Source organism: Erithacus rubecula (assembly GCF_903797595.1).
Source record: "Erithacus rubecula genome assembly, contig: scaffold_100_arrow_ctg1, whole genome shotgun sequence".
Classification (NCBI taxonomy): domain Eukaryota; kingdom Metazoa; phylum Chordata; class Aves; order Passeriformes; family Muscicapidae; genus Erithacus; species Erithacus rubecula.
This window is the reverse complement of record NW_027636406.1, coordinates 628,715-637,454: the sequence shown is the minus strand read 5'-3', so window position 1 is coordinate 637,454 and position 8,740 is coordinate 628,715. Positions and strand designations below refer to the sequence as shown.

The 8,740-nt window shown below is 54.0% G+C and overlaps 1 pseudogene across 1 annotated transcript in view; it reads left to right on the top strand.

Moving 5' to 3' along the window:
- Positions 1–1,961: 1,961 nt before the first annotated feature.
- The window catches only part of LOC306815121 (olfactory receptor 14J1-like), a 60,715-nt pseudogene continuing 53,936 nt past the window's right edge, over positions 1,962–8,740 (top strand). The window contains exon 1 of the transcript in view: positions 1,962–2,186. The product of the transcript in view is annotated as an olfactory receptor 14J1-like (transcript). The remainder of the gene's footprint in view (positions 2,187–8,740) is intronic.

Below are 8,740 nucleotides of genomic sequence, written 5' to 3'. Positions count from 1 at the left end.
GGGCCTGAGGCCAGCAGGGGACAAGTGAGCTTTGCTGGGCTGGGGCCTCATTGCCTCCTTGTCCCTGTTCAGCAGCCTGGCAGGGGCTGCCCCATGGTCCTGCCCTTGGCATTGCACATCCCCAGAGCCCAGTGGCCCAGGAAGAGCCCTGAGCAATGAGGGAGGGACAGGATGTGACTTGCCAGGGTCTGGGGCTCAGGCCTTGGCCCTTTGCATTCCTGAAACACATCCAGGTGTGCTCAGCGTCAGAGACACCTTTACTTTCCTTGTTCCTACCTGTCACCAGTGCCTCCATTGTTCTGCTCTATCTGGTACCTTGGGGAACGTTCTCAGTCCTGTCTCTCAGTGAGACCCATTAAAAGTTCAATAAACTTTCACGTTTCAATATAATTTTGAGTTCTTGAGAGGATTTTTGAAAAACATTCTCTCAGGGACTGAATCTAATTTTAAAAAGACCAAACTCCTGAGAGGGTCATCAAAGTCGTTGTGTTGTGTCTCCTGGCACAGAGGGAGATAATGGCAACCAGGAAAAGCTTCTAAAAGACATTTCTGCTGAGAAGCTACTCCTCTCCCAGCCCAGCAGGGCTCAGGGCACTGCCTGCAGACACTGAGGGGACAGGATCCAGGCACAGACAGGCTAAAGCCAATCAGGACTGGGAAGACATTGAGCTGAGACTTCACGTTTTCACAGCCCTGGACATGGTGAGTCTGTGGATGCAGGGCAATGTCCCCTGTGCTCCTGGAGGGATCTCCTGGAGCTAGCACACTCCACAGCCTGGGGGATGTGTCAGGAGGACTCTCCCAGTTTCTCTGAAGCACAGGAGGAGGCGGATGTGCTGCAGAGCAGGGCTGCCCTGGCCACTGTCAGAGGGACAGGGCAGGACGGCTCCTGCTGCCAGGGATGGTTGCAGGGATGAAGCTGGGGCTGCAGCCAGGGCTGCCCAGGGCTGTCCTGCAGAGCAACTCCTGCAGCCCTCAGGGCTCTTGGCCAGCCCAGGGCATGTGCCACCTGCCAGGGGCAGCTCTCAGCTTGCCTGGCAGCTCCCCATGGACTGTGGGGAGAAGTTGGAGGTGGAAGGAGCCCCCCAACAGGGCAGATTCCTTCTGCTGTGGAGATGGTGCTGCATGGCCAGGGCTGCTCTCAGCTTTCTCCTCAATGGAAGGGAAAGGGGCTGTCAGGTGTGTCTGTGTCACTGAGACTCCTGCACTCTTCCACTGGACATCAGCAGATCTGCCTCACATCTCCCTCGCAAAGTGCCTCCTCACCCTCCTCTGACTACAGACAGCAGCAGCAGCACCTTGGCTTGCAGCATCACAGTTTGTCTGAGCTGCCCTTAAGGTCCTGCTGGCAGGGACATGCCCCTGGGCCGTGTCCTGTGCTGGTAGGGGTGTTTAGGGCAGAACTGAGCCCCCAGGGGTGGGCTGGGCTCTGGCAAGGGTACAGGGATACAGGGATATCAGGCATTGGATACAGAAAAACAGCTCCTAATAGGCACAACTCCACGCAGCAAAGAGCCAGAACAGCCCTGGATATCTTTCTAAGTCCAGCTGCACAGGGAAAGAGGGAAGGGTTTAGGAAAATTGACTTTGAAACTGGAGCCTTCAAAGAATCCACTTTGTTTTCCCAGTACACTGTAATTTTGATCACTGTGAAATAGTGGGGGGTGTAATGAGCACATAGCAGCTGTGTGGGACCAGCAGGTCTGACTGCAATGGGGCACATGAGGCCTGTTTACCCTCTAGACTCCTCGGTGTTCAGGCTGAGAGCAATGCTGAAGAAGAGGCAGTAACTCAGCAGTGCAAACTAGGTATTTAAAAAAAAAAACAACTGAAGTTCCTCCACAGGAAGAGAAGTAGTTTTGAGAGGATTCGTAATATATATGCATAGGATTGACTCAAGAAAATCTTTTCCAGCTTGTCAATGTCTTCTCTTAGTGGTTCACCATGCCCATAGGGCAGAAATGTCCAACAGCAGCTCCATCAGCCAGTTCCTCCTGCTGCCTTTGGCGGACACGCGGCAGCTGCAGGTCCTGCACTTCTGCCTCTTCCTGGGCATCTCCGTGGCTGCCCTCCTGGCCAACGGCCTCATCATCAGTGCCATAGCCTGCAGCCACCACCTGCACACCCCCATGTTCTTCTTCCTGCTCAACCTGGCCCTCACTGACCTGGGCTGCATCTGCACCACTGTGCCCAAAGCCATGCACAATTCCCTCTGGGACACCAGGAAAATCTCTTACACAAGATATGCTGGAGAAGTTTTCTTTTTTTTTTCTTTATGTCAGCAGAGTATTTCCTCCTGACCATCATGTGCTACGACCGCTACGTGTCCATCTGCAAACCCCTGCACTACAGGACCCTCCTGGGCAGCAGAGCTTGTGCCCACATGGCAGCAGCTGCCTGGGCCAGTGGCTTTCTCAATGCTCTGCTGCACACAGTCAATACATTTTCCCTGCCCCTGTGCCATGGCAATGTCCTGAGCCAGTTCTTCTGTGAACTGCCACACATCCTCAAGCTCTCCTGCTCAGACTCAAACCTCAGGGAACTTGGGCTCGTTGCTCTTAGTGCCTGTTTAGTGTTTGGGCTTTTCCTGTTCACTGTTTTCTCCTACGTGCAGATCTTCAGAGTTGTGCTGAGGATCCCCTCTGAGCAGGGACGGCACAAAGCTTTTTCCACCTGCCTCCCTCACCTGGCTGTGGTCTCCCTGTTAATCAGCACTGGCACATTTGCCAACTTGAAGCCCCCCTCCATGTCCTCGCCATCCTTGGATATGGCAGTGTCAATTCTGTACTCGGTGGTGCCTCCAGCCCTGAACCCCCTCATCTACAGCCTGAGGAACCAGGAGCTCAAGGCTGAAGTGTGGAGACTGATCACCATTCCAGAAACATTAACTTGGTTTCCAATTTCTGAAAATAACTTGTGAAAAAGGATATTGTGATAGCACTTTAATGTTTGGTTGCAGGCTCTTGTTTTGGTTTTTTTGGGTTTTTTTGTTATTTTAGTTTTTAAATATTTTCCACAAATATAGGTCATTCATTATGCCATTTCTCTTTCTGTTTCACTTGAAATAAACTCAGATCCACAGACTGTTTCAATAAGGATCTGTACTCTCAGAGACTTTCAATGAAAAAAAAAAGTGCTAGCAAAGATTCCTCTGGAGATGCCCTATTTGTTCCGTCCTCTGGAGCTGCAGCAGCAATGTCTGTGTGCAGAGCTGGTGTAGATCAGTGCTGGCACAGGAGCTGTGCCCAGCAGCATCAGCTCTTGGTGTTGCCAGTGCTGCTCCCGTGCCACTGCCCCACTGCCCTCCTGACCCTTGTGTTGCTGCAGGGCCTGAGTGCTCTCTGGGCTGGGCACAGTCCTGGGGGTGGCAGTGCCAGGGCTGCAGCAGGGACAGGCCATGGGCACTGCTGGGACAGCGCTAATGCCTGAGGGCAGGGCCTGGTGGCTCCAGGCTCCTTGGCCAGGCTCTCTCCAGAGCACTTGGCCAGGCCAATGCTGAGCAGAGAAAACCCCCGTGAGCAGCCCCAGGCAGGCCGTGGTCAGGCTGGGGGCAAACAGTATGGCTGGTGCTCTGCAAGGCCCCTGCAATGGGGAGACCCTGCCAAGGAGCAGCAGAGCAGGGGCTGATCCATCCCCACTGCGCTGGACAGCCCAGGGCAGCGTCCCAGAGTGTCCTCATGCACCTGCCAACAACATCCCCCCTCTGCAGACCTGGCCTCTCCCTCAGCTCACAAAAGTGCTGCATCCTTGCAGGCACAGACATGGCAGCACTGGCTCAGGAACCCCTGTTTGCACTGCACAGAGCAGGCATCAGCACCCCCAAGGTGTTGCTGTGGGGAGATGGAGCTGAGTGAGCACATCAGCCCCTGCAGCCAGCAAGGGCTGGGGGACACCAGGGAAACCACTCAGGTTTGTCATGGCCTCTGAAGTCAGCCAGAAAATTTGTTTCCATGGTCTATGAGTTTCCTGTCCCACTGCAGATGTTGTTGCTCAGAGCCAGGGCTGCCTGGCAGCCACCCCCAAACTGCCCTGAGCATTTCCTTTTCTTCACATTTGCTCTCTTTAGCACCCCAGTTACAGATTTCTTCTTACTGCTCACACCTATTCCCTCGTGGACAAAAAGCCCATCCCTCTCGGCCCTTTCCTCTCTGTCCCACTCCCCATTTCAGTTCCTGAGTTGACACCACAGGAACATCCCTTTCGGAGCAGGATCATCCTACACGTGCTTCAGGAATTGTCTGCAGGGTCCTTCAGTGCCCTGTGCTGCTCCCTTGCCACAGGCACCACAGGCTGGTATGTCTGGGTGTGGGGCTCCCTGTTCTGGGCAGTGAGAAGGGGCTGGAGAGTCTCTGCAGGACTGACAGGATGGGCTTTGGGGCTGTGTGGAGAAGCTGAGGGACCTGGACTGCTGGAACTTGTGAAGAGGAGGCCCAGGGCTCATCCTGCAACTGCTCCAGGGGTGGTCTTAGAGAATCAGAATCAGCCAAGCTTAAAAAGACCTTGGAGATCATGAAGTCCAACCAGTGCCCTGACACTGCCTTGTCTTATAGAGCCACCTCCTCTCCAAAATAAACATCCCCAGTTCCCTCAGCTGGTCCTCGCAGGTCTTGTGTTCCACACCCCTCACCAGCCTTGTTGCCCTTCTCTGGACACACTCCAGTCCCTCCATGTCCTTCCTAAATTGGGGGCCCAGAACTGGAAACAGCACCCAAGGTGCTGCCCTACTGGTGCTGAGTACAGGTGAAGAATCACTGCCCTGGTCCTGCTGGCCACACCATTCCTGATCCAGGCCAGGTGCCATTGGCCTTCTTGGCCAGCTGGGCACACTGCTGGCTCACGTCCAGCCTGCTGTCCATAAGTGCCCCCCAGCCTCTCTCTGCCTGGCTGCTGTCCAGCCACTCTGTCCCCAGCCTGTAGCACTGCAGGGGTTGTTGTGGCCAAAGTGCAGGGCCTGGCACTTGGACTTGTTAAACCTCTCCTTGTTGGATTTGGGCCCTTGATCCAGCTTGTCCAGGTCCCTCAGCAGAGCCCTCATACTCTGCAGCAGATGAAATCTCTCAGCCAACCTGCTGTCTGCACGGTTCCATGAGGCCCTGCAGTGTCACAATTGTCTCCATGATTCCATGAGGCTTCCCAGTGTCACAATGTCCCTTTGGTTCCCTGGGACCCCTTGGTGTCAGAGTCCCTTGCTTCCTTGGGCCGCACAGTGTCACAATGGCACCTTGATCCCTGAAGGCCCTGCAGTGTCACAGTGGATGCTTGGTTCCATGAGGTCTCGCAGTACAGCAATGCTCTCCTTGGTTCCACAGAGTCACAATGGCCGCTTAGTCCCAAGGGGTATCATGGTGTCAGATATGTTTCCTTCATTCCAGGAGTCTCTGAGGAGCAACACTGCACCCTTGGTTCCACAAGGCCCTGCAGTGTCACAGTGGCCTCTGTGTTTCCACGAGGACCCAGAGTGTCACAATGGACTCCTTGCTTCCATGCAGCCGCACAGTGTCACAGTGGCCTCTTGGCTCTGTGGAGCCATGTCGTACACAGTGGTTTTCTCAGTTCCACAATACCCAGCAGTGTCACAATGGCCCCTTGCTTCCCCAGGGCCCTGCAGGTGTCACAATCATCACAGATTCATCCGGGCTCGCAAAGAACTTCGAGAGCATCAAGTCCAACCTGTGACCAAACAGCACCTTGTCAGGCAGACTATGGCACCCAGTGCCACATCCAAACTGTCGTGAAACAACTCCAGGTACAGTGACTTGCCCACCTCTCTGGGCAGTCCAATGCAATACCCAATCACCTACTTTGTAAAGAAAATTTCCAAATTCCAGCCTAAACCTCCCCTGGTGCAGCCTAAGGCTGTGTCCTCCTGTCCTGTTTCTGTTCCTTGCGAAAAGAGCCTGAGTCCCATCTGGCTGCACTCTCCGATCAGGGAGTTGTAGAGAATGATGAGGTCTCCCCGAGCCTCCTCTTCTCCAGGATAAACATCCCCAGCTCTCTCAGCCACACCTCACAGGACTTGTGTTCCAGACCCATCACCAGCCTTGTTGCCCTTCTCTGGACACGCTCCAGCGCCTCCATGTCCTTCCTAAATTGGGGTACAAGAACTGGACACAGCATTTGAGTTCTGCCCAACCAGTGGTGAGCACAGGGGAAGAATCACTGCCCTGGTCCTGATGGCAACTCTGTCCCTGATCCATAAAAGTTCTAGGGATGGGATGAGGAAAATGATGGGGAGGGTGTGGGGACAAAATCTGATCAATTATCATGTCATCCATGAAGGGTCTTGATTTTCATATCAGTTCAGACTGTATTGGAAGGTGCTGGGGGTCAATATCAATTGGACATGGCTGATATCAATCTATAAACAGGAAAAGACAACAGGACAAAACTGTTCTCTCTGTATTGTTTTCAATATAGTATATTTACTTAGAATACACTTCTGAAATCTTTCCAATGAACCACAGTAGCATTGGAAACTGAAATAATTCCCGAGGCTTTTTTTGTTCTGGTGTTTTGAACAAATGTTTATGAGCCTTTGTAACTGAATTCCTGAACTGAGGAGCTCATGAGAGAAGTAGCCTCTGAAGCAGTGAAATGCATCAGCATCCTCCAAGTGGCTGAGGATCCATCCTCATCAGAGCAGGAATAAACAGAAATGGGCACAGCTTTGTGGCTGCCCTAGCTCTGGGATGGGCACTGGGCCTGGAGCAGGAGCAGCTTTGAAGGGCCCCAAGGCCAAGGCTGTTGTGCTGGCCTGGGCAGATGGGATGGCAGCAGGGGCTGCAGAGCTCTCAGGAGCTCAGGTAGAGGGAAGCAGGGCACACAGGGAGCCTCCTTTTGCCTTGGCCAAGCACTTTCCCAATGACAACCCCTAAGCGCTACACCAACTGACCACACCCCACTGACCACACTCAGTGTACCCAGTGACCACCCCCATTGACTACAACCCTCTGACCACACCCACTGCAAAGACACCAATGTCGACACCCCACAGACCACACCCACAGACCACCCAACTGACCACACTGCCACTGACCAAAACCACTGACCACCTCCTACTGACCAGCCCCACTGACCATGCCACTGACTACCCCATATGGCAACACCCACTGATCAGACCTCACTGAGCTCCCATACTGACCACAATCACTGACCACACCCAGTAAACACACTCACAGACCACCTCTGCATACCATGCCTCAATGACTTTAGCCCACTGACTACACCCACTGACCACACCCACTGACCACAACCAGTGTCCACACCCATTGCCCACAGCCAGTGACCACAACTGACTGCACCCACTGACCACACCCTTTGCCAAGACACCAATGCCCACACCCACTGACCACATCCCACTGAGTTCTCTCACTGACCACACCCATTGACCACCCTCACTGACTGCACCCACTGACCACACTCACTGGCCACACGCACTGACTATAGGCACTGGCCATACGCTACTCACTGCCCTAATGACCGTATCTCCACTGAGCACATCTCACTGAACACACCAATGGACCACACCGCAATGATCCCCAAACTGACAATACCCCATCTGAACATAACCACTGAGCACACCCACTGAGAACACCCATACCCAAGAAACCAATGCTTACATCCCACTGACCACACTCACTGACCACACTCCACTGACAAACTGACCATACCTTCACTGACCGCGCCAACAACCACATCCCCTGACCACCCAACTGACCGCCCCAACCCAGCTCCCGAATTGACCACATTCACTGACCACAGCCACTGACCATACCCACTGACCACTCTCCAATGGCAACCTATCTGACCAAATCCTCTGGCTAGAAATGTTTACCACACTCCCTCTGACCACCTGCGCTTGCCACCCCCAGTCACAACCCAACTGACCACACTACCACAGACTACCACAGCCACTGACCACATCCCACTTCCAACACTTCCAACACTGACCACCCCGAATGGCCACACCCACTGACCAGGACCCACTGATGATCCCCACTGACCACCCCCACTGTCCATACCCACTGACCATAATCCACTGAATACCCAACTGAACAAGATAACCACCCAACTGACCATACTCTGACTGACCACATGCTGCTGGCCACACCAACTTGCCACCCCCGTCACTGAACACACCCACTGACCACACCCCACTGATCACCACAAGGACCACTGCCTACTGGCCCCAAACACTGATCACACCTACTGACCACCTCACAGACCAGACCCAATGGTCACCCCACTGACCATAATGCAATGACCACCCAAGTTACCACACCCCCACTGACCTCACCCACTGACCACACCCCCACTGATCACCCCCTCGGCCCTCAAAGACCACACCAAGTGACCACCCCTCACTGACCAAGCCCACCAACCACACCTGCTGCTCACACCCACCGACCACACCAATGACCACATATCCGGATCACCCAACTGACAATCCTCACTCGTTACCCAATTGACCACATTCACTGATCACACCCACTGACCACAGCTAGTGACCACACCCACTGACCACACTCACAAACCATCAGCACTAACCACACCCCAATAACCGCAGCCCACTGAGCACACCTACTGCCTACACACCACTACACACCCTTTCCCCCAAACCAGTGACCACAGCCCACTGACCACACCCACTGACTGCACCCAACCTTTACCCTAACCACAACCAGTGACCACACCCCTCTGACCAAACCTGCTATGAAGACACCAATGCCTACACCCCACT